This window comes from Callorhinchus milii, unplaced genomic scaffold (genome assembly GCF_018977255.1).
Source record: "Callorhinchus milii isolate IMCB2004 unplaced genomic scaffold, IMCB_Cmil_1.0 Scaffold4, whole genome shotgun sequence".
NCBI lineage: Eukaryota > Metazoa > Chordata > Chondrichthyes > Chimaeriformes > Callorhinchidae > Callorhinchus > Callorhinchus milii.
In genome coordinates, this window is record NW_024704745.1 from 72,232,239 (window position 1) to 72,259,534 (window position 27,296).

At 37.8% G+C, this 27,296-nt stretch overlaps 1 protein-coding gene across 1 annotated transcript in view; it reads left to right on the forward strand.

Annotated features, from left to right (window-relative positions):
- Nucleotides 1-202: 202 nt before the first annotated feature.
- LOC121848913 (neurobeachin-like) overlaps nucleotides 203-27,296 on the forward strand; it is a 158,058-nt gene continuing 130,964 nt past the window's right edge. Inside the window, exon 1 of the mRNA XM_042334623.1 lies at nucleotides 203-306. The gene's annotated coding sequence lies outside the window, so the exon portion shown is untranslated. The remainder of the gene's footprint in view (nucleotides 307-27,296) is intronic.

Here is a 27,296-nt window from a genome sequence, read left to right on the forward strand (position 1 = left end):
AATGTTATGTGAGATTGAGTATTGTACTTGGTCAATATAATATTGAAACACTGTTTCTCAAAGTATGACAAAATCTTTCACCCATCAGGTTGAAGAGAAGGAATAATGGAAATACTTAGGGAATTTCCGAACACTTGAGATTCAGTAATTCTCAACATGTATGTGCTTTCTCTCTTTGCAGTCAGCAACATGATTTCTGGCGTCTGGACTATTGGGAAGATGACCTACGTCGACGACGCAGGTTCATACGTAATGCTTTTGGATCCACACATCCTGAGGTCCCGCTGAAGACTGCTGAAGACTATGGTTAGTTTATATTCATATTATTTTTGAAAAGCTCTTTCTGAGAGAAAAAAGGAAATCTACGATGGCAGACTGGCTTTTCATAAAACAGTGAAATTGAATTGTGGTTTAACAATTTCCACTGTTGCATCTTTTCCAAGAGTAAGGTCATGGACACAACATTAATATCTCTTTATAATATATTATAGTAGGCACTGAATGTTTACCTACATTCAATAGATCATTTATTTTATTCTAGCGATGAATCCATGCCCCAGAATCTCAGGCCCGAACTAACACCTATCCTGTAAAATCTTTTTGTCTTAAATTAAAATTGTACAGAATTGTGGAAAATTATTAAATTTATTATGAATTTGAAAGCTTGTTCATTTTAAGAAAACAGTAAAACAGCTTTCAAATTGATCCTGAATGTGAAACACAATCCTGTGTGATGTGGACAGCATGGCGCACTGACTAAAGCTATGTGTTTACCAATAATATCTCTTTTATAAGGATACAAAGTTTATTTTTGAGTAAGTTGTGTTCACTTACGTGTGTCTTGTTTGTACTGAAAATAGTTAATTGTGCCATAATTTTGCAGGATTATGTGGCTAAATGTGCCATACAGGTATTATCTTGGTAGTAAGGATCACTGTGAAGAATGTGGCATTAGGCAAATTTATGTATTTGGCTTGTCTGCTCAAAATCATGAAGTCAGGACTATTTGGTGTGTTTTTTTATGGAAAAGAAAATATTCATTCACAAAATTTCCTTTTGGGATGGATGGGAGTAAATATTTTTCCTAAGCCTACAATACAAAGAAAAAGTCTCTGGGGTTATTGCATTACAGTTCTCACACCTCTTGGTGATTATAATGAGCTGACTAATGTTTTAGGTTGTCGTCTGAAAGGGATTTGCTTCAGTCTGATGGTACACTTCTGCCACTGGTATTGAGAGTATAATTAATAATGAGTTGTATAGAGCCCTTGTCTTGTACAAAACCTTTTATTAGGAGTACACTTCAACTCTTGTTTGTGAAACCTTTAGTAATTGGTAATATTGAGTATCCTGATCCAATTTATATCATTCACACGGGAGTGAGTATAAACTAAATATTGTTGTTGCAGGATTATGCTCTAAATGTTGGGGCAGCAGGCATTGTATCTGGTGCACCAATTCACCAAGCCCTGCTGGCAGTTGTTTCAACCACAAAATGGATTCATATGACTTTCTCTTCTTGGCTAATATCTATCTCCTCTCCCCTCCACTGCTAGACTGCTTTCACTCTCCACACTGCTGGATAGTAAGTCTTCTTACGTTCAGGCAGAATCACGAATGCTCCACCCTATCTGCAGTACATTACCGACTATTCCAGACTACCTGTTTAACCTTGCTTTCATTCATCTATGCGCAATTAGCTGCTGCATTTCGTCCACAAAATATACAATCAATTCACTTTACATTATATTCTATGAAACGCTTTGAGACATCTAGAAGACGTGATAAGGCTCTATATAAAATGCAAGGATTATTATTATTATCTTTTGAAATCCCCACTCCCTTCAGCATCCAACCCCATTTTAGGTGCCTAGCCAGTAGCCAGCAGTGTTAAGTCCTTTGAGAAGTCCTTCTGATATGAAAGTTGCTACATAAATGGAAATAGTATTGTCTTAAAACACATAATCATCCAGGATTTTGGAAATGTTTATCATTCAGTCTTTATTTGGAAGCAAGTTTCCAGCAGTTCTTTATAGAATCTGCAATCAATGTAAACCTGAGTTTTAAACATTTCCCAAATTCTGGCAAATCTTACATTTTAAAATAAGGATATTAAGAACATGAGGCTTTTCAGACCTCTTTGGTTTCACTGCAGAATACAAAAACTGTCACCTTTATGTCAAACTGTGACACCACAATAGGGCAACCTACCCTCAAATATCTATTGAAGAGATCCATGTGTTTACAATAAGGGAAAAACACATATCCTGAACAGATCTATGCTGATGAGTTTTTACAAGTTGGTTTGCATGTCGGATGGTCTGCAGCATGCAGCTGAATCTGGACAAGACGGAAGCCATACTCCTTGGCGCTTGTCAAACATCTTCATTCCTGCGGATCTAAACTCCTCAACCTCCTTGGGCTTTCCCTGACCAGGACCGCTTTCTTCCACCTCCGCCACATTGCCCGCCTCCGACCGTACCTTCCCCAAATGCAGCCAAAGCCCTTGTGCATGCGTTTGTCACCTCCCGCCTGGATTACACCAATGCACTCTTCAACGATCTCCCCAGCTCCACCATTCAAAGGATCCAGCTCATTCAGAACTCTGCCACCCGCATACTGACCCGGACCAAACTCGTACCTACATCTCACCAGTTCTGGCCAGACTCCACTGGCTTCCCATCACCGAACGGATCGACTTCAAGATCCTCACTCTTGTGTTCAAATCCATTTACTCTCTGGCCCTCCCTACTTCTCCGATTTCCTCACTCCCCAATCCTCCACCCAGCGCCTCCCCTCGACTGGCAGCGGCCTCCTGCTCGTCCCTCACACCCTCTGTCCCACCATCGGAGGTCATCCTTTCAGCCACTATGTCCCAAAACTCTGGAACACTCTCCCTCAATCCCTCTGCCTTGCCCCCTCTCTCCCCTCTTTCAAGTCCAGCCTGAAAACTTTCCTGTTCGACTGTGCTTAAGGCCACCTCCCCCCTCCCCCTGGCTCGGAGTCAGGCTCCACCACTGTTAAGTGCTCTGAGACACTGCCCTGCGTGGAGGATGCTATATAAGTGCAAGTTGTTGTTGTTGAATTAAATAGTAGAATTTTATGCAACATGAATCTGTAAATTTTGCAAAAAGGCCAGAGAACTTGTGTCTTAAAAATTCAATTTGTGAATGTACTTTTCTGTGTAGCACTGACATCTAATGGAAGCTTGAAAGCTAAGCAGAATGGCTACTCAGGAAAGGCAGTGGACTGTCTGTTAATCGGATTTAAAATGTCAACCTTACACCACTGTGTATAGCTCAGAAGTGCTTTCTGGAGAAAAAATTAGGCTTTTCTTTAGGTCTTGCCATACAGAATTTAATTATTGGGAGTAGCATTGTGTGATCAAGTAACCATTGAAGGGGTTACAAATAAACTTGCCTTATCTATGGCTAAAGATTCCACATTAAACACAATTATTAAAGGGTTTTGTTCTATAAATTGCTCCCCCTAAAAACAACAGGAGACTACCTGACTTTCTTAGAGCCAGAAGGAAAGAGATGAAGAATGAATAGAGAATAGGAGGAAAACGTAATACCATATAATGCAATTACAAGAAATTTCATTTCTGGAGACCATTATAATTGGCACAAATAGAAAGGAATAAATAGACTGGTTAATATGTATGAAAAGCATGATGATCAATGTACCATTAAAACAAAGGATTTTTTAATTGAGTTTAATACAGAAAATATTTTTTGTTGTTTAGAAACGCAATTGGCCTAAATAGGACACTGCAGATAATCATGCAATCTCAATTTTAAATCAGGTATTATGACACTGAATTTCACATGAGGAGTATCACCAATCTTCAGATATCATTAGATATATTTTACTCTGAAGATCAAGTTGATTGAAGAGGTTATTCTTTTTCTTGGAAAATTATGGTTGATGTTGTAATTTTTTTTAATTCATTCCCGTTTCAAAGTATTGTGAGGTTATGCTTTTTCCTTCTTGGTTTCAAAAACAAGAAGCCAGTTCTGACTGTACAAATATTTTCTGTGCCTGACTGTATCAGTCCAAGATAATTTTCCCAGTGCTGAGTGGCACGACAAACAGGCCTGGGAATATATGTACTAAATTTCATAGAGTAGGTGGTATTGAGGATAAACCCTTATCAGCCAAGGATTTCTGGAATTATGACCGCAAGACCAAAACTCCTGGACTTGAAATCAGACTTTGAATTCCAGTGCAAGTATTGTTTTTGTACTTAAACCAAAAGCAGTCAGTATTATTTTATCATTTTGGAAAACAACAAAGAAAGAAAACGCTTAACTGCAGAAAAAAGCTATCTGCTTTGAAGCAAGGATGCAATTGAATAAAAACAACAAAACCAGAGCATATTTGAAAGAGTGTAGTCATATTTTATGTAAAAGAGAAGCTATTTCTTGCAATTAGTTTTCCTTTTTTTTGTTAATTGTTTCCTTAAAGCTTTTAATTAATTTAATATTTTAATTATAAGAATTGCCGTGAACTGAATATTTTGCAGTTAACACTATTCTGATTTTCTAGACTATCGGAATAGGATTTTATCATTCTTACTGAACAAACTTAGTCTTGGTCTGAGTTAGTATAACCTACTGTAACTGTCAGGTATCATTTTGGCATTATCTGCATAAAAGTATGGCAGGGAGGTAAATGTGCTGCTCGTGCCTATCCTCTGTAGCTGAGATCAAAGATGCCTACATTATAACCATTTCTGATCAGTCACTGCAGTAAAGGCCAGTCGGACCCAGCAAAGCAAAAACATGCAGTAATAATGACAAAGTTAATCAGTCATTTCTCTGGCAGAAAATAATGAGGTATGCTGAAGAAGGCAGATGGGAGAATTTTTCTGCTCCTCAGAGATATGTCTGTGCACCACCCTATTCATCTAAGCATGTGCACCCATCCAGTTATGACCTTGAAGATTGCAAAGATTCATGTAACAAATAAAGTGCAAAATCAATGTTGACTAGAAATGCAGGTATATTATAAGGATATGGCTTTTGTTGAAAAAGCATTATATTGTAAATAAATGGAAATGTTATGTAAGAGATGGGCTAAGGCAAACCTATACATTAGCATTAACATCTGTTCACCTCACATCAAGGTGACTTTCAGGTAGGCACAAAAATTAAATAAAACATGAAATAGAAAGCCAAATTATTCCTACAGTACTTTCACTTCAAGAGGAGCACAATTACAAAACAAAATAGACACAAAGGGTTTGAGAAATTGAGTATCTGAGTTTGACTTTCACCAACAAAATATACAGTCAATTCACTTTACAGTTAATTCTGTGAAGTGCTTGAGATGTCTCGAAGACATGATGAAGCGCTATGCAAAGTTTATTATTATTATTGATTGATCCAGTTGTTATGAGCAAGCTCAATGGCCTAAATGGCCTGCCTACTCATCTTCCTATTCAAGTTAATTGAAACATTACCAACATTTGACTTTACAGATATACTTTATTATTAAGTTGATGTTCATGGAGGAATCAGAGGTATCAGTGCTAAGATATGACTTTGTACTTAATCAATAAATACTTATTAAGCCCGAGATTGGGAGCTCAGAGTTAAGTATTTACATTGCTTGTCCTTTATCCTTTTTCCACTCTCTGGGTTTATTTGGTATGAATTCTACCAGTTGAAATACTTAAAAATCATGGATATTAGGCACTTCTACAACTTGGTATCCGCTGAAGAAATACCAAAACGTCCACAAATGGTCTGTATAGAATGCAGATGTATAAGATCCATCATAGATCAAAAGCTTTTGATTCAAAAATCTTTAGAAAGAAGAAAAATGAATTTTCTTTTCTATCAGCCATACCAATCAAATGAAAGAAAGCTGGTGATTGGAATGTCAATCCAAAGATTGAATAGGGAGACATGAAGTCTTACTAATAATGAAAATAGTGATGCATAAGTTAACAGCATATTAATCAAGTCCTGCTTCATAATTTTTGTGTATGCATTGAGTTACTGTATTTGTCTTTAAATAACATTAGCATATTTCAAAAGTCCTTCTTTACTATTTAGCATCATCATAAAGAATAACTACTATGGTCATAAATTTCTACAGAAAACTAAGATAATATCTATGTGGTATTTTCTTTTTAAATACAATTTATTTTCTTTTTTGTTTATTTGGAGCTGTTGCAACAAAAATTGACCATTTGAAGCAGTTGCATCTTTCATTATTTTTGGGAACCGCACGATTGTGCTGCATTCAGAAATATAATATTAGGCAGGTGTCTGAAAGATTTATTCCACTGCTTCTCTAAAAGGATGGCCCTAGGCAAAAAGAAAATGTGTGTAATAATAAGTCTGTTTTTATTCTATTTTGAGAATGCTAGTATTAATTATTAATATTTTAATAATTAATCTGTTTAATGCATATGGATATAGGGAATACAACATTAATAAATGATTGAAGAATTAGCTTTTAAAAGTTTTTATTTGTAGAAATTTGCAGATTATCAATTTGGAATGGTTATTACAAAGAGAACATTGTAACATAAAAGCAGAAACAGGGATTCTTTCATGTCACATCCTTCTGAACCGTGCCTTTTAGCTACATTACTTTTTACTGTTCATTTTTTCATTTTATATGTAAGATAGCAGATATAACATTTGTTACTTTACTCAATAAAAACAGTTTTGTTGGGGCTGGAGTAGCTTTGATTTATTGTAGTTATATTCTCCCTCAGCTTCAATGTCCTTATTCAAACTGTCCCCCCATCATGCTATGGCTTATATATCATTCAGACAGAAATAGTTACAACACTCTAAGCACGTAGGGCACCTTGTGCAGTTCTATAGAAGTTGGCAGTCCATTTGCCACATTATAGTGCTAACAATAATTATTTCTCCATAGCACAAATGCAGCACAGCGATGTCGTTGTGTTGAGAATAATGCTGCTTTTCTTTAATTTTGCTGTATTTAGGTATCTCAGTTGGTTTCTCTGTGATGATTCATCTTAATTTCCATGTTTGATAGTCTCAGTAATCGAGTGCTCTGATTTTTTTTCCTGAATATATACCTTCTACTTTTTAAGACTGACAAAAATAATTGTCTGTATATCTCTTCTGACAAAAATAATTGTCTGTATATCTCTTCGAACAACAGAGTCGATGTTTTTAGGTGGATAACCTTCAAGATCTGAAATATACACATACTCACATTTTGAAGTTGTGTGCAAAAAAAATATTAACTTAATGGGCACAAAATCGGCGATGATCAGTCACTGATAGAATAGTTATCAGGGAGATACGGCCCTATTCGTGTTAAATATATTGCCTATTTTAAATTTGCAATAAAATTCTGACGGAGAGAATTATTAACACTGTAACCTATTGAATCAACCTCTTCAATAAACCATGCTCACTAATAAGGTACTTTGAAAAAGAGCAAAACCACTTCACTTTCCTTTATATATATATATTTTTTGTCTCTGCCAATTCATTTCAAGATGTTTGACTCCTTTTTTCCCCTTCTACTAAAGTATAGTTCACTGGGACCGTTTCTCCATGTAACTCTGTTGCTCAGAATTCAATCAGTTAGCTTAACACAGACCAGATTTTAACCCTTATCATCCAGTGTGGAATTGTGTCTTTACCTATTCTGCCATGAAGAGATCTTTATTGTCTTTCTAGCTTCCAGGTCATTCATGGCTAATTGACCCTTGTAAAGATCGTAGAATTATATAGCACAGAAGGAGGCCATTCGGCCCATCGTGTCTGTGATGGCTCTATGAAAAGAGCTATCCAATTCAATCCCACTCCCCTACTCTCTCCCCATAGCCTTGCAAACTTGTCCTCCCCAAATAATTATCTACTTCTCTTAAAAGTTGTTATCGAATCGGCTTCCGCCACCCTTTCAGGCAGATTTGCCTAATGGTCAACAGGTTATCTCCAGTGATTCAAAACATACTCCTCATAGTTTGTTCTGGAGCATTTCTAAGGCACTGCTATGATATGATAGAGGCATACTGAAGCAGGCTTTCTTCCCCTTTGGCTTTTGTTGACCCTGCAAGCTCAATCCCTAATGCATAGAATGGTCCGAGTTGGACAAGCAGCAGGAAGCTTGCCAGATAGTGACCCTGCAAGCTAGATCCCTAGTGGATAGAGTGATCCAAGCTGGACAAGCAGCAGGAAGCGTGCCAGACAGTGCTCTCAATGGCAGGTTTTATATTTTTTTCTGTTTAAAATTCAGGAGTACCCCCAATGCACACATGTGGGTTGCCAAGCCTTAGCTCTTGCAGAATTGGATAAGCAGAGTGTGTCCCTCTGAGGGGAGAATTGAGCAATTCATACCAGATGGAAGGAAATCTCCACATCAGGGGTATACATATGTTGAACAGTCTGGTTGGATACTGTTAAGCATGGTGATGGGGAAAAAGATTATTGATGTACCCTTTTGGTCTTTGAACTGGATAAATGGACAACATGGGGTGTGACCTTGGAAGGTGGGAAATATTTTATTATGGCCACTGAATTCCCCACATGTGACAAAGTTTAAATCATTTGGGTTATGGTCAGATATTCAGAAAGCATTAACTAGATTTCACAGTTGTCATGAAATGGGAATATAATGATTTCAATTACTATTCCATCAGATGCTCACTTGCATGGAGGCTAAGTAGTACCTGACACAGTTAGACACATACTAGTGCAGGAGTGTATTGTGGGAATCCAATTAAATCCATACTATCTGATTCAGTGAATGATATTTAATGATTCTCAAAACCATTTCCATACCATAAATACCATTTACTGTGACGATGTGGCATATACATGACTTATTTCTCAATGTAACCCAGAATTTCAATTTAGGTGGGAATAATTCAGTTGAGCATAATTTCATACAATAACCCAAGCCTTTGACATGCTGCAAAACATACATGATGTAGATGTCACTAGGCTATTTGACTTGGACCATTTTGCAGAACAAGGAATATATTAGATTCCAATGAACAACTCTCAAGCAAGGGTAGAGATTAGTACTATATTTTTTTCCACCACAAGCATTTGGTGTCATATATCATGTGCACTTTGTTATACCCGATTCATCAATGTGAACAAATTAGAAAGCACAAGTCTTAATTGGGAATAGAAATTTTGAATACATGTTTTAAAGTTATTACATGTTTTAAAGAATTGTCAACTAATTGTTGACTAATATTGGAAAGTTAATGGAGGCAGAGGCTTGAACACCATCATTACACGATCAATGGTGGGCAAATTACTAGAATCTATTATTAGGGACAGAGTGATTGGGCATCTGAATGATTGTGAACTGATCAAGGAGAGTCAACGTGGTTTTGTGAAGGCTAGATCCCATTTGACTCACCAAATAGTTGTTTGCCTGAACTATTGAGGTAATAGATAATGAAAAATTGAGTGTAATTCAGAAAGCATTTGGTGAAATGCCACACAACAGATTACATAAGCAGACACATAAGTAAAATTAACATGCATGAAATTAGAGACAATCTTATGACATGGGTAGGTAATTAGCTGGGAGGCGGGGAGTAGGATAAAAGGGATATTCTCTGATATCAGGCAGGGACAACTGATCTTCCCCAAGGATCAGCTGGGCCACATTTCATGCCATACCAACATGACCTGGATACAGGAGTAGAAGGTAGTTTAAATTTGCTGGTGACACTAAGATAGAGGTTTGTTCAATTGTGATGAAGAGAGCAAAATAAAGTGGTGTAGACATATTAAGACTGGGCTGAACAGTGGCAGATGGAGTTCAAAATACCAAAGTGTAAGACAGCCCATTTGGGTTACAAGAATAGCAGATGTAAATACATCTTAAATAGGGAAGTACGAGGTGGGGTCGTAGATGGACAAAGAAATTTAGAGGGTGCAAGCGTATACATTGTTCTGGTTTGCAGTTTCAGACAGCGACCAATAAGATAAATGTGATACTGGGCTTTATACCACAGAGGTTGGCAATATGAAAGCAGGAAAATGCTACAGCAGATGTATAGAACGTGCTGGTTCAGAACTCATTTGGACTTCTGTGTTCAGTTTTGGACCCCTGGGAAGGATATGCATGTCTTGTCGATTAATACCAGAGGCAAATGGATTTAGCTGTAATAAGAAGCAAGGCAAACATGCCTTAAATTCTCTGGAGCTGAGGAGGTTAAGAGAGGAATCTGATTGAGATGTTAAAAGTAACAAAGAGAATTGCCAAGTAAGAAAAGGGGTGATTCTTCACTTGGTGGAGGAATCTAAACAAGGAGATACAATTTTAGAAATAGAGCTAAACCAGTCAGAAATTACATCAGAAGACATCCCTTCACATGGAGTGGTGAGATTATGGTGTGCACTTCCCCAGAAGGCTATTGATACAGACCCGAGAGCTTACTGATAGTACTGTACACACACCATCAGAATGAGATGATACCCAGCTCACAGTCCTTACCAATATTAAGCCATGGAAATGACAGGACCAGAGACTAAGGCTGACCCAGCAGATGGGATTTATGTCTACTTATACAGCCAATCTTACGGCCTTATTGTTAAACTGAATAATTTGTAATCTTTTTCATTGGTTTTTAATTGCATGAATAAGGAGCTTCTGAACTAATGTGTTCACATATAGTTAACATAACCTGCAATTTAGACCCTAATATCTGCACTGCTACTGTAATAGCAGACTGTACAGTTAGTATTATACCTGGTGTAACCACAAAATTTGCTGACTTGTTTATTGAGGGCATAACTTTTTAAAAGCACCATGCATAGATGACATTTTCAACCACATTGTTGTTATTTCTTTCTGGACATCCCTTTTATTGAATAGAAATGAATTGAAGTGAGAGATCTGGGTTCGATTCCCAGCAGGGCAAAACCTTGGGCAAGTTTCCTTACTCCACACCCTGATATTAATCCCTGTAGAAAAAAAGAATAATAATTTGGTCACTCAATCCACGACTGTTTGTGGGACACTGCTGTGCGTAATTGGCTGTCGCGTTTCGCCCGGAAAAAAAGAGAATTCACTTTACAATATATTCTGTGAAGTGCTTTGAGACGTCTCGAAGATGTGAAAAGCGCTACATCAAATGCAAGGATTATTATTTATTTATATTAAACGTCATGAGTGGTTTAGGTCGAGCCATCCTCCATATTATCCTTAATACGTGCTACTTAGTGAAGAATGGATGTTAGTAATCGCTCTCGTTCATTTAGGGGAATTGCATGTTAGAACATCCAGCATTAAATGTCTTAGGCAACATCAGCCAGGAATTGGAATAGCAATCATCTTCCACACCCCATTCACTGAACTCATTGCTTCCCCTCTCTCATCTCTGTAGTTTTGGCTGCTGTGCTTCAGGTGAAATCAGATGAAAATAATTAGAGAACAAACCCAAACCAATGAATTGGGTTACATTGCTTTTTTATGTACTGATTGTTATATTTTTTGCTTTGTACGATCGATGTTTCAGTATAGCTGTTGAAGTCTGCTGGTATAATTTTCACATAAATTCATACCAACTATTGGCACAGGTTGAAAAACAAATGCTTTGCTCATGAGGATTAGCTGCTTCATGTTAGAAGCCTCCCCTCCTACCCCCACCCACAGCCTTTTGGGCATTGTTAAAGCTCATTTGGTCTGCACGTTGAAGGACATAAAATAAATGGGTAGATTTGTAGTAACATGTCTTTGTGTTTCTGCTGTTCAGTTTACACAACTTCAGAATTTGTGAGTTTCATTTTTTTTTGTTTTGATGTTTCATGGTGCCCAACATATCATAATCACCTTGGTGATGTTAAATGTACTAAACAGTTGCTATGTACTTGTCATATCATTTTAGGACCATGTCACAAAAACAAAGTGAGGCACTGCATTTAAAATCATGCAGTTTCTTGCAGACGTTTTTCCATTGTCTTGTATGTTGTCCACAGCATTGCCTCCCAGGCTCTTTCCCTATTGACCCAAAGCAACCACCCCACCTATTGGCAAGCCTATAAAAGCATTGATTATGATGGCATTGTCCATAAAACAAGCTTGTCTTTGTACTATTTAGCATTGTTGCAAACTCCCCAAGGCTGCATATGTCCATTCGTAATGTTTAAACACTACTTAAGTTTGCTTACATGCCATTTAAAAGTAGAGTACATCTCTTGTTTCATTTGCTACTGAACTTTTGTTAGATGCAACAAATTATTAACCTACAGGTCACTGGAAGTACTGTGTAAAAGTTGCTTCACAGATGATTGCTGTCAAATGTAATGATTGTATTTGTAGGCAATCATATTACTGTATTCTGTGAAGCGCTTGAAGATGTCTCGAAGATGTGATAAGGCACTATGTCAAATGCAAGGATTATTATTATAACCACAGCAGCCATTTTGCACATTTTGCATGCTTCTACAGACAGCCGTGAAGTGAATGACTGATTTATCTGGAGGATTGATAACCAGGACATCAAGAGAATCCCGATTTGTTTTAAAATTGTCTTCTGGAATCTTTAACATCCCCCTTAACATGGTGACAGTGGACAACCTTGACTTACCTCCACCCATTTCAAGATAGATAGGCTCAGTGAGCTGCCCTTATATGAATTTTGGATCATGGATCATGAATGCAGATCCTGGATCAGGAATACACATACTGTATAAAATCTAAAGATTTGGCCTTTCCAATCACTTGCAGCTTCTTCATGAGGTAATAGGTTGGATGCCTATCGGAAATCGATGAATGCATCCATTTCCCCTGGGATTTATGACTTTCCACAAATTCATACAAAGCCTTGGGGAAGAGATTAGGAAGGGAAGAGAGCGACTCTCCAGACGTGCTTTCCTGGACACTTTATTTCAAACGTGAGGACACTGATGCTCATTTGCTAATAGTGAAAACATTTGTATTATTAGAACTCTTGTATAAAAGAACAAAGAATTTTAGGTTGTGAATTGTCATGATACATGAAGCTATGGCAGGAAGGGATTTTGAGCTGAAATGAAAAGTACACCATAGATAATAATACACCTGTCTTGTGAAATATTTACCAAAGTGGAGTCCTGTAACTTAGTGGTTAGAGCACTCGCCTTGCAAACGAGAGAACCTAGGTTCGATTCACAGGTAGGATGAAACATTGGGCAAGTTTCCTTACTCCACATGCCTCTGGTAACATAGCAGTAAATAGGAACCCGTTTTTTAATCGATTGGCAGATAGCTTTTCCAGGCGTAATAATCCCTTTAAAACAATTAATAATTTAAACAAAAATAATAATTTGGTCACTCAATTTATGACTGTTTGTGGGACACTGCTGTGCGCAATTAGCTGCTGTGTTTCACCCACAAAAAGGAATAGTCAATTCAATTTACATTATATTCTGTGAAGCACTTTGAGATGTCTCAAAGACGTGATAAGGCGCTGTATCAAAAAAAAGTGAGTGCTTATACCACATGGAGATCTTGGTTAGTAAAAACAAACTGATGCTTAAGAGACAGATATGGCCAGGTATTTCAATATACGTATAGTTATGGAACAAATCTTTATTAGCAAATTTGAAATCAGAAGTTTATGGAAATATAACATGCTATATTGTAACTTGTTAGGAAAAGAAGTGAGAAGTGTACAATCAAATTGTCCTAATTTTGATGAGGTTGGTTTTGAAAAACCTTTGATACGAATAACTCTTGAAACTCTACTTTGTATGAAAAGCACTATATAAATCAAGTTGTTGAACATTTTCTACCTCTTTTTGTCCACCAATACTGTTTTTCACATTATTGCTTCCCCTCCCCCATCATTTTGCCCTTACAACTTCAATTCAATTGACTTGCTTTGCGAACAAAATTTGAATAAACCCACTATTAAACATTTGCGGAGTACTTTGTTTTGTAGCTTCACTGGCTCCCCATCCCCCAGCAGATTGAATTCAAGATCCTTGTCCTCGCTTTCAAATCCGTCAATGGCCTCACCCCACTCCACCTCTGTGACCTGCTGCAACCCTCTACAATTTACATTACAATTTACATTTATATAGCACCTTTCAGTCACCTCAAATTACTTAGCTCTACTGTCCCTGCTGCTCCAGCTCCCTTTGCTCAGCAAACACTGGTCTGCTTTGTGCCTCCACTCATCAGTTCAGACATTCTGCCCCTTCTCTGAGGAGCTCCATCCCAGAGTCCCTCCATCTTCCTCCCATCCCCTCCTTCCTAACTTTAAAACCTACCCTAAAGTTGGTCATTTATTTCATGGTTATTGTGGGACATTGCTGTGTACAAGTTGGCTGCTGTGTTTGCTCACAAAATACGCAGGCACTACATTTTACAGTAGAGTCCTGTGAAGTGCTTTTGAGATATCCGCCCGATGTGGAAGGTGCTATATCAAATGCAAGGATTCTTCTTCTTATAATTATTGATTATTTTTGAAAATGCACTTTAGGTTACCTTTCCCCTAGCTCGACCATAAAAGCTTTGAGATGTCCTCTTGACATGAAAGACCCTATATAAGTGTAAATTGTTGCTGATTTGTTGTTACTTGATGATCAGCATCTAGCTCCACCATGGTTAAGTGTTCCAAGGCATAATCTCATGTGCAGGTGCTATATAAATGTAAGTTGTTGTACTTCTGGATGCTCTTATCAGATAGATAAAAGTATCCCACTCAGCTCCTGTTAACCCTGCAAGCCAAAGCCCTAACGGGTAGGGTGGTCCTAGCTGGACAAGCAGCAGGAAAGCTTGCCAGACTGTAATATCAATGGCAAGCTATGCGGTTTTAGCTGGTTAGACTCCAGCAGTACCCCCAACGCACACTCTGGGTACCCAAGCCTTGGCTCTTGCCAACTTGCACCTAATACTTTCCAGAATTAGGTAAGCAGGATGTATCCCTGTAATTACAGGATGGAGTCCTGTAGCTCAGTGGTTAGACCACTCGCTTTGCAAGTAAGAGACCTGGGTTCAATTCCCGGCAGGGTGAAACCTTGGGTAAGTTTCCTTACACCACACACCTGATAATAATCCCTCAAAAAAAAGATAATAAATTGGTCACTTCAATCCACGACTGTTTGTGGGACAATTGGCTGCCGCATTTCGCCCACAAATATTCAGTCAATTCACTTTACAGTCTATTCTGTGAAGCGCTTTGAGACATCTAGAAGACATGAAAAGCACTATATCAAATGCAAGGATTATTATTATTATCCCTCCAGGGAGAGAATGTGCATTCCATTCCGACAAACTATGTCTGGGATTTTCATATGTAGGTGGGATGCATGGAAATCTCAGGTTGATTTGGATACTTTTAAGCATGGTGATGGGTTTCCAAATGTGTCAGACACCTGGCTGACCCCAAAAAATGTTATCAGATAGAATGATTGAGGAGAAATACTGAATTACGTGCCATTCCAACCGCTGCCAACAAACCTCTCTCCAAAGCTACGTATTTCTCTTTCTAACCTTGTGATATTTTTATGATCAGTTGCATTTTGAGCTCAAATTTGTGCTGTATTGTACTGTACTGTGCTGAATCATGCAATGAGCAAACATGGAATTTTGTGTCTATTTAAATTTTTTATAGCCAAAGGAGCTTTTTTTGTTGATTTGCCATTTGGCAGATTGAATGAGGATAAAAATGAGATCATTGTAAGAAAGAGAGCAGTATAACCTGAATATTATAAAGCTGCGGAGTAATATCCATCATCTCTGAAAGGCACATTGGAATAGTCTGAGCAAGGTTTAAGAAAGAAGAGAGAAAATGAGGAATTAATTGAGTTAACTGTAGTTGAGAAATTGAAAACTATAGAAAAGATTTTTTAAAAATAGGGAGAATTTTCATGAGAGTAAGAGGTAAAGTTACAGATGGGCAGCTGAAAAGTGAATGTGATTGTCACTCAGTCGACTTAATGCTCCTAGAGAGTGAAGGAGAAAGCAGTTAAAAAAAACTTGTTCTGAAAACAGACGGCAAATTGAATAGTAAGAACGTAGATATTATAAATGACTTATCTTTTTACAAGAAGATGGAAAATCTAAATGCTTTTCAATGTTTTTTTATGCTACACAAATTCTTACAGCAGGGTTTAATCATTAAACTTATTTCAGAAAGTTAATGGTGATGAAGCCATCAAAATGAAAATTTGAATTACTTTGGTACAATTGTATTTACCCAAATTATGGTAAAATTTTTAATAAAAGCTCATTATCAGTTTTTTGAAAATATTTTCTGGTCTCGTAAATTTTGATCCAAATGATTATTCTCTACCATTTTCAAAGGTTCTGCTGGCATTTAGGAATATCTGCGATATCTTACTTATGTTATTGCCCACTTACTATATTGTTTCTTTTTCAGCTACCCTATTATCTAAAAAAAATTATCATTTATTTAAGACTTATTAGACATTGTAATGCCATCACAACTTTTTGGTCACCCTATACATTTTTTGCCCCCCGCAATGTATACCCTTTATTCCTACATTTATCAGTCACTTATAAGCGACTCACTTCTGACCAAGAAGGGAACCTGCCTCATAGGCCATCAACGATCTTTCAACATCTTGACTAAATACCAAAAGTGCATAAGAATGGGTTAGTGAAAAGTCCCTATCTGAATCTCCACTGAACAACTACCACTTTATTCTCTGTAGGAGAATTAACTCTTAACAGTACCAATTTATATTTGTTTATCAGTTGATGTCTATAACTATCCTACACCATACTCTGCTGAAAATCTTTATGCTCTTGCTGCTAAACTTTCCACACAATATAGATTTCTACTCACTGTTTCTTTGTACCTTTTTCATATTGTAAAAATCCCTTCACTATTGTGGTTGTTAATTAATTGAAATGACTATTGAAGGGGAGCTGTGGAAGAATAAAAACACTCATCATGTTGAGAGCTTTTACGATATTTTTCTTTGACATTGCCCCTTTTTCTGTGTTTATGAAATGATTGCATTGATAACAACACTAAGCTATCTAGTCTTAAAATCAGTAAAATCTATTAGGGAGGCTGTCAATAAAAAACTGCATTCCATTTCCACTTCTGCAGCCTAATAACCTTTTTGTTACTTTGAAGCAGTTCCCACAATCAGGGTATATTGTCAGCTTATTGGAATTGGGCAAGCATGAAATGAAAGTCACATTAGTATTGATCCAAGTCTTTAGCTGTAAGTGTTTTACTTACAAGTGTCCTTGGTATCCTGGCTTGCTGAACAATAGCTGCTAATATAATATATTCAGTATTTCTTACAAGCATATTAACGCAGGCGCAGTTATATTGTTCTCGAGGATCGCTTTGCTTTTATAGGAATATTGTTTCTTTCAACTCCTTGAATATTCTGTTTTCAAGCAGAATTGCAGCAAAGAATTTTGACCCAATTAAATAACGAGTGGGCACTTATGTGTGAAAGTAGCTGACAAGGTCCAATGGATGCTCTCTGCCAATAAATTTGAAATAATGGAAGGGTTATAAAATAATGAGCAGCTGTAAAGGTGGAGGATGTTCATAATTTTTCAGGAAATGAGACTCTACAATTTACAAATCTACTAATTATGAACTGAATGCTACTGGTATAAAGGGCAAATAGCAAACATTCATAGACCGACCGGTACATTACTATCAGATGTAGACCAGAATTGCCAGGTCATTCATTACAGATTTACAGCATTTCAACATTTTTGGTACTCCTGGAAATGTACTTCCTAATTAAAATTTTCGCCCACAGAATAGTCAATTCACTTTACCGTATATTCTGTGAAGCACTTTGAGACGTCTCGAAGATGTGATAAGGCGCTATATCAAATGCAAGAATTATTATTAACTATAATTTCACCACTTCTCACCTGGTTGGAGTCACTTGGCTCAGTATTTTTGCTATAATAATCTTATGGGAAAAAGATGGCCAATCATATCCTATTTTGATGCATTCTCTTTTCCTCCCTTTTATGGAAAATAAAAGGTGGCAAATATTGTGCAATAAAATTCTGTCAAGGACATGTATATATTATGTAAAACAGGCAGCGATGGATGTGAGTTGAAAGCCAGTATGACAGTTTGTGCCTACGAATACTTTATAAATGATTTGCTGTCCCCTCTCGTTGTGTACAACATCAACTAAACAATTCAGTTCTGATACGTTTCCCCTTCACAAATTCAGTGTATAATTATGCCAGATATGTAACACTTCATTTAAAGGAAGCTTCAAGGACAAGGCTCTATAATACTTCAGTATACTTGTTAAAACAAATATTCCAACTAATTTGAGGCAGGGTAACATTTGCCAATAGTAGTGCAGAGATGTAATGTTTGAGTGTCAGATTTAGAAATAAAGCAAAGATCAGGTGAAAATAGTGAAGTTTCTAAATAGAGTTAATGTGATCATTATCAGATTGAGTATATTAAGAATTATTGCAATTCCCAGTCTAACTGAGAACTGACCATTGGTGTGAATAAATTTCTCCCTCTCCAATTTCCCCACATTAGTTGGGCCTAAAACCAGTTTGAAGGTTCCATCGCATTTTTGTTAACACTAGCACAGAAAATACGGTAACACTTCAAGAGTGCAGTTTTCTTAAATAAGTGACCAATCTTTTTTGTTGGTAGAGGGAAAAGGTCATGCATCATTCCTTCATTATCAGAATCCACAAAGTCTTTACTCAACAAAAATAACTGATGCAATGATGCCACTACCACCTGTGTTGAGGCAAACAAAACATTTTATGGGCTCTTTTTTGTAAAAATGGGATTGTTTCTCATTTGAATTCTACCCGAGTTTTCAATAAATCTTTATAAAAAGATAAGTGTCAGCTTGGCTCAGTTAGGAGCAATCTCCACTGAGTCAGAACATTGTGGGTTCAAGTCTGACTTCGCAACTTTGAGCTCATAGTCCAGGCTAACACAACAATGCAATGCTGGTGGAACTCTGCAATGTCAGAGGTGCTGTTGTTTGGATGAGATGTTAAATCAAGGTCCGGACTGCCTATTCAAATAGGCGTTAAAGATCCCATGGCACTAATTGAAAAGGGAAGACGAGTTTCTCTTGTTGTCCTGGCCAATACTACTCCAGATAAAACTGGTCATTCACTTAATTGCTCTTTGTGTGACATTGCTATGAGAAAAATCAGCTGTCCCATTTGCCTATAAATACACTCGCCACATTTTGCCTGTGAAGTAACTTTGAGATGTTTTGACAACTTGATAAAGAGCTATATCAGATGCAAGGATTGTTATTCATAATTGTATAGAGGAAAACAGCCAGTTTATTTATCAAAATAAATAGTGTCAATATTACCTTCTTATTTAGGACTTATGCACATTTATTAAAATCGATCAAGGTTGTGTGTCTTGTGCAACTGGATGCTTCATAACGTTAGAAAAACAAGTTATGTCCGGATTCCAATGTAACCAGTCATTAATGTGATTGAAAATAAAATTGTTCCCTTCAATGATTGCCAAAAACAGTTTTAGCCTATAGGGTATCTATCACAAATCAAACTGAGTTATCTGACTAGTGTGATAGCATTACACTGCACAGCAGAGTAGTGCATCATTATGACCATGCAAGATGAGATTAGATCAAGAATGTCTGCGATTCAGAGAAGTCAGCACAGTTATCATGTCTATGGACTAAGTAATTAGGTCAGTTGGCATCTCATGCTTGGGTGATGCCTCTAAATTGAAGTCCTCTTTGAATCATTGTGGGGTTGATTCTGCCATAAATTCTTGTAAGCTCTCTGAAGGCAGTAACCACTGTGTGAGAATGAATTTTGCTTGAAAATCCAAGCATGCTCAGGTTCAAGGAGTCTTCCTTTGTTATTCATGCTCCACATGTAAATAGCAAATGTTTTTTTTCCATGGAGTGAAATCGCCTTCAAATTATTCATGTTGATGATGTTCACTCCTTTCTTTCCTTCTCCCTTATTATTGAGTGGCTATATTATTTAACGTGTATATATATGTACATATGTATACAGTGGAATCCGCTTTTGCCGGATGCCGACTAACCTCGGACGTTGGGTAAATCGAACAAAACAACCGGGTCCGATTCATTTGTATTCTTATCTGTTTTAAATATATCAGTTGATTCAGATGAGAATCCGCTTATTCTGGGCAAAATGCCCCCCTGGTCATTGCTGAATGTACTCACTGAATGCTGTCTGTGTGTTCAGTGGCTGAATTCAGCCAGGAAGGGTTCTGGGATGTATATGGGAGGAGTCAAATTGCGATTGGCAGCAGACTCCAGCCATTCACAAGCAGCTGGAATTGGGCTGTCAATTAGTGAGGGTGCAGAGGAATGGGGAAGAATAAGAGAGGGAATATTGCAATTGATTGACAGCTGATATACCGCATCAGAGGGGCTCCTCTGCTGGACAAGAATAGTATTTCGGCTAACTTTGGACATCCCTGTTGTGTCCAGCTTAATCGGCTTCCAATGTGTGTGTGTGTGTATATATATATATATATAAAATATGTGTGTGTATGTGTTTGTATTTAATATGTGTAGTATGCATAGACTCACATAGCTCACTCTGCTGTACATTAACTTCATTCAATAATTAATTCTTAGTTCTCTTCAGCAAATACTCTCTGAAATCTACTTTGGAAAAGGTTTTATTACCATTAATGGAACATCTGTTAATTCCACCTTTTTCCAGCAAACCTTATGCTTGAAGGAACAAAGTTTTCCTGCAATTGTATCAAGCATATTTTGCCTAAAGTCTGCATAGCTCGGTTGCCATTTTCCATCAATAACATTCCAGTGGTTAGCCTATTGAAGCTGACCTTGACTGGATCAAAATTGTCCACTAGTCCATTGCCAGATTTGTATTAAATGCCACAGATCTTTTTCAGGAAGCAACACACAGGTTCAGGATGACACCTATCTTTAGTGTTTTTCATCACTGCATGATTATTCAAAGCCTGTAGCCTGGTTCAGACTAGGTGCATGCACAACTTGTTAATGACAAGATGATTTGCTTTCAGTTCCGTCAAGGCATCAGAGCGAGAGGGCAAAACTTGTTACAAAGGGCAATTTCAGTACAGGCACTAGGAAAGATTTCTTTATATGATTAGACAAGCTAGAGCTCTTCAGTCTTGAAAAGAGATGTCTCACAGGGAACATTACTAGAGTTATATAATATTTAAAATGTGATGCTGTGAAATGAATGGTACATCAAATGCCTGTGAAGTGAATGGTACAACAAAAGCCTATAAAGTGAATGGTACAACTTGCCATCACCACCAGGGTCTCTGAAATCTATGCATCCAATGATATCAGCATCCAAGTCACTCGCAATGAAACAGATACATCCTTCCCCCTGAGTATCAGTGAGAACATTACGTAGAATTACATAGAATGTTACAGCCCAGAAATAGGCCATTCCGCCCAACTACTCTGTGTCCCACATGAGCCTCAACTCTTCATAATCCCCTCTATTCTCTTCCCTCTAACATATTCATTGAGTTTCCTCTTAAAAGCTTCAAAGCCTCCCGCATTTATAAGGTTATACAGGTTATATATATATATATACATATATATAGGTTATACAACCTCTCTACATTCTGACCACCCTCTACATAAAGAGGTTTCTCCTAAACGACTTAGATGTGCTATTTGCTATCTTTCCCTAATAAATTAGTTATTCACCACATGGCTGTTCGTGGGATACTGATGTGTGCTAACTGGCTACCGGGTTTGCCCACACACAAAAAAACAGTGACTCCCCTTTACAATATATCCTGTGAAACGCTTTGAGACGTTCTCTCAATGTGAAAGTACAGATGATGCATGAATCTGTCAGGAAGGGATTTTGAGCTGAAATGAAAAGTACACCATAGATAGTAATACACCTTGTTTTGTGAAATATTTACCAAAGTGGGGTCCTGTAGCTCAATGGGTAGAGCACTTACCTCACAAGCGAGAGACCTAGGTTTGATTCCTGGCAGGGCGAAACGTTGGACAAGTTTCCTTACTCCACATGCCTCTGTTTACCTAGCAGTATGTAGGAACCTGGTTTTTAGTCGATTGGTGGATCACTTTTCCAGGGGTAATAATTCCTTCAAAAATAATAAGAAGAATGAATTGGTCACTCAATGCATGAGTGTGCGCAATTGGCTGCCCGTTTCGCCCACAAAATATAGTCAATTCACTTTCAGTGTATTCTGTGAAGCGTTTTGAGACGTCTCAAAGACGAGATTAGGCACTGTATCAAATGTAAAGATTATTATTAAGTATTATCATCTTATATTAATAAGGCGACATGTATACAAAATATATTATAAGATAAAACGACATAGATTCAGAGGTCACCTAAACATGGAGCCAAGGAGTCATTAGATATTTCAGAAATTAGGGCAGAAACCCTGCTGACTATTTGACATGAGCAAATAATTTCCAGAGTAAAGCTTTGTCAGTTTTGGAGACACCAGTGACTTCACACCAACTGTGAAAGTCAAAGTAAAACATGGCTTAGCTAATACAGATATTCCCTGCACAAACTTGATTCTCCGATTGAAAAGGAAAAATGCTTTCGCTTCAAGGTGATATTCAAGGTGTGTTTGCACAAGACAAATCTAGCTTTGATATTGCATAAACAGATTCAAGACAGGTTTAAATCCAGAAATGGACCATTTAACAAGAAAGATTCAGGTGAACAAGGCTTTTCAGTTCATTTGATCTAATGCTTCCAGAATGCACCCCCTGCCCACTTCCATCACAGCATCACATTGTTTTTTAAGTGAGCCCTGCATCCTGGCCTGAAGCACACTTCCTGGTCTCAACTTTCTTGGCAACCTGTTCCAGTAGCTCTATATCATGGCACTATTGAAAAAGAGAAGGGAGTTTTTTTCCAGTATCTTGACCAACAATCCCCCAAATACAAAATGTAATTATATGATTTGGAGAATCTATCTTAAGTTATTTGTAAGGAATTATCGTGATTAAGAGTGAAATGTATCTTCTTGACTTTTATTATGAGAAGTAAAATATATGTAAGTATTACAATATGATTTATAACATTATGAAGTGGAATAAGTTTGGGGTATGTTTACTGCATTCTTATAGAAAATTACAGTAAACGTTTCTTTCATTAAAGCAAAACACAAAAATGTGATTATGTTCTAATACTTATTGTATTTTTAATATGTTAAATAACTCTTACTAAAAGAAAATGTAGGTACAATGCTCATGGAAAAATTAATGCTAGCAACAAACTATTATATTAACCTGAATCTACAGATTGTATTTTGCTGCATCTGCCTCCCCTCTTTTTCATATCAATGAATTATGTGATGAATGGAACAGGTTATACAAGATAGGGATTCCACCAATGGTTAGCTCATTAACCAAGTGGGCAGAAGAAACAAATTGGAGTGATATTCAAAATGTATACTTAAAAAATGACCCATTATTTATCTGATCTCTAAGATTAAAATTCATCATGTGCAGTGAGGATGAACATTAAATAACTACATTGCAACTTTACTATCTTCTTCAGTTTTTAAGTATTATTACATTTCGTCCACAAAATATACAGTCAATTCACTTTACAATATATCCTGTGAAGCGTTTTGAGACATCTCAACGATGCGATAAGGTGCTATATCAAATTCAAGGATTATTATTATTATTTGAGAATAGTAAAGTATTTTGTATATCTGATTGTTTAGGTTTTGGAACACCAAAATAAAAATGAAATTGTTTTCGAAACATAATATTGTGACAATTTTACAACCCTTTTCTTTATTTCTTCATCTTCAAATTCCTTTTATTGTCAGTCTTTTCTCAACTGACAAGAGGAACAACCTGCTCCCAGAACTCCGCAATGGTGCTTTGACCTAATCACTAAGAGTTCTGTGTGATTCACCCTCTGATTTCCCCTCCCCATGGGGAAGCATTGAGCTTCTGCTCAGTAGCTTCACCAGCTACCCAGGAAATCCTAATTTTATGTGTAAGTGTTGATGACAGCAAGTGAAACATCTGGCAGGCCTTAAATGAAGAGCCTTCTGGGTCCAATTTTCAACAGCATATTTGGTTATTCTCCCAGCATTTGAAGTGAACCTGTCACTTGTAAGCTTGTGTTTTTATCACAACAGCATGGCAAACTAAGTAATTCTTAAAGAAGCCCATTTTGATGACGTTATTGTATTGTGAAATATGTTTGTATTCTTCAATTTGATATTAATACCACATTATTTTGGGATTCTACAATTTAACATAGAAGAAACTTCACCTGCATCCAGTTGAATGTTTCGATGGTTGTAAGCTGTCTTTTATAACACATGTATAGGATTTGGGCTGTTATGGAGCTGGAGGGGTAGCTTTGAAGCTTCAAATACACCATATACCAAAGCTTTGAATTTTTGACCATCATTTGTTGTTAGTTGTAGGGGATTGAAATTCTGTCTGGGGAAGTGAGATTATGGTTAATGGAGGAAAGATCAAGGCTACAAAGGGGGACAGAAAGAACAACAGTCATGCTGAAGGGAAGCAGAAGTTGACCAGAACACGGCTTCAAAGCTAACACTTTACTTCCAGAATTTATATGCTATTATTAGAGCTTTAAATCTACAACATTTGTTACAGCTCCGAATGCAATGAAGATCACTTGGAAGGAAGATCATAGGAAGTAAATTGTCTGAGTGCTGAGTCAAAAAACATTCTTATGAACAATCAAAGAAAATGCTGCATTCCTGCGATAAGGGGGAAGCAGTTAGTGAAACTAAACAATGTTCTACGAAATCTGTCATTAAAATTACACGACATGAAAAATTGTTGTACATGGACGATGCACATTAGAATGTGGTAGATTATTGAACACAAGCTATTGAGTGACTTGAGCTGTGAAACCAAAGCACATGCAGTTCTCATAATGTATGTCAGCTGCTTCATTGGGTGTTTTTTCATACAAGCCACTCTTTCCTGATATATCTTCTGTTAATATTATATATCCATATTAATATATAGTTATTTTTAATACAAAACCAATGAAAATGACCTTATTTAATAGTAAAGTTGGAATACAAGTTAGGTTTGCGCTGTACAGGATATGTCTCCAATTCTTCATGGTTCAATGCTCCCGGGCATACAACAGAAGGGTTTCCTTCTGAGCTCAAGGACCTGTCTGGGAGGTGAGTTGTGATAAAAATGGGAACCCAACTCTCTTTCTCTGCCTCCACCCTCGATTCCGGGACAACTAGCGTCCTGACAGACTGTTTCTCAGACATCAAGTCCTGGATGAGAGCCAACTTTCTACAGTTGAACGTCAGCAAGACTGAGACTCCTGATTGGCTTTGCGAACACCTCCGCAACTCAGGCACTGGCAGCATCAAGCATCCACGGATGCACACGACACCTCACCAAGCCAGTCAGGAACCTGGGCGGCTTGTTCAACCCTCAACTGTCTTTTCTCCCCCATATCCGTGCCATGACCCACTCTGCCTTCCCCAACTCCACAACATTGCCTGACTCTGCCATTGCCTCATCCCTCAGGCCGCCGGAACCCTCATTCGTGACGCATTCGTCACCTCAAGGCTCGACTATGGAAACTCCCTCCTTGACGGCCTCCCGAACTCTTCCCTCCACAAGCTACAGATCATGAAGAACTCTGCAGATGGTGTCCTCTCCCGGACAAGGCTCTGTGACCTCATCACCTCAGCCTTGCCCAGCTCCACTGGCTCCCCATCCCCCAGAGGATAGAATTCAAAATCCTCGTCCTCACTTTCAAGGCCCTCCATGGCCTTGCCCCCTCCTACCTCTCTGACTTGCTGACCACCTATCAACTTGTCCACTCCCTACGCTCAGCAGGCTCCAGCCTGCTCCATGTCTCCCGCCCGACCTGACCTACCATCAGCAGCCAGGTTTTCAGCCTCTCTGCCCCCTCCCTTTGGAACTCCATTCCACGCCTTGCACGCTCCCTTGCCTTCTTCAAGGCTCGACTCAAGACCTTCCTTTTTGACTGCCTTCAGCCACCCTCAGCCCAATCCTGCTCCCCACGCTTGGGTCTTGACCCCCGACTGTTCAGCGCCTTGGGATGTCCTCCCGACGTGAAAGACACTTTACAAATGTAATGTTATTGTTGTTGTTGTTGAAGCCACTGCCAGACAGAAGAGCAGACTTCCCTATCATGACTTCTGATTTTCTTTTTTCGTCATACTACATTCAGTCAGCATTACCCCAAATTCAAATTAATTAACCACTCATCTCATTGTTTGCACTGGAGCAAGTTACCTGCCTTGTTTACCTATATAACAATATTCATTTAATTTTAAATTAATGTTATTTTATAAAGTGCTTTGAGATGTTTATTTTACATAAAAGCACTGCTGTATAAATGCAAGTACAGTGCTTATCGTGATCGACAATGTTGTACGTTTGCCTACCCCTAGAGGTGCCTGAGAGCACTCTGGTGACTTTCATCATAACTTTCCTTTCCTCTTAGTGCCTCTCTTTAATTGCACAGATCAGTTTAGGTACATGCTATGTGGGAAATTCTGGGTTGTGGTGTTTTATAAGAACAACAAGGTAATGTTTTCATTATGCTGGCCAAAATGGGAACTATGCTCTTTCCTTTTGACCTGTTACATGAAGTAGCATTTATATCTTAGTTATTTATCATTTCCAATGAATAGCTGGTTGATTCACCAGTTCTTCATTAAACTCGATAACCACCACAGTCATCATTTGGATCACTTAAGAGCATTGAGACATCATCCCAATGTGAAAAGTGCTGTATAGATGTAAATTGCAATTGGATTGTATAGCAACAACAACAAAATTACATTTGTATAGCGCCTTTCACGTCAGGAGGACATATAAGAGCTTTATAAATTTAAACTCGGATTAACATTTTGGTGTACATTAACTACAATTATACCACTGCTAGCAAAAATCATACGTGATATGAACCTATTTTCCCAAAGTGGTCAGATGCTACTTGCCTAAATTGGATGCAACATTATTTATTCCTGTACTTACCTGGATCAAATCTCTCCACTTTAGTCTGTACGGAAACATCATATACAGTGATAAAAACAGAAGTCACTGGATATACTCAGCAGGTCAGGCAGCATTTTGGAGAAAGGAAACTAGGTTAACGTTTCAAGTCTTGTCAGAACTGATCATATACACTACCTGGTATCATTCTGACCATGCACACAACTAAAAATCTAATATTTGGGGGACTTGAACTCACATTAAGCTGACACTCCAATGCAGCACTAAGCCAGTCCAGAACTTTGACATCTTGTTTGACCCTCAACTATCCTTTCTGCCCCACATCCGTGACATGACCCACTCTGCCTTCCCACA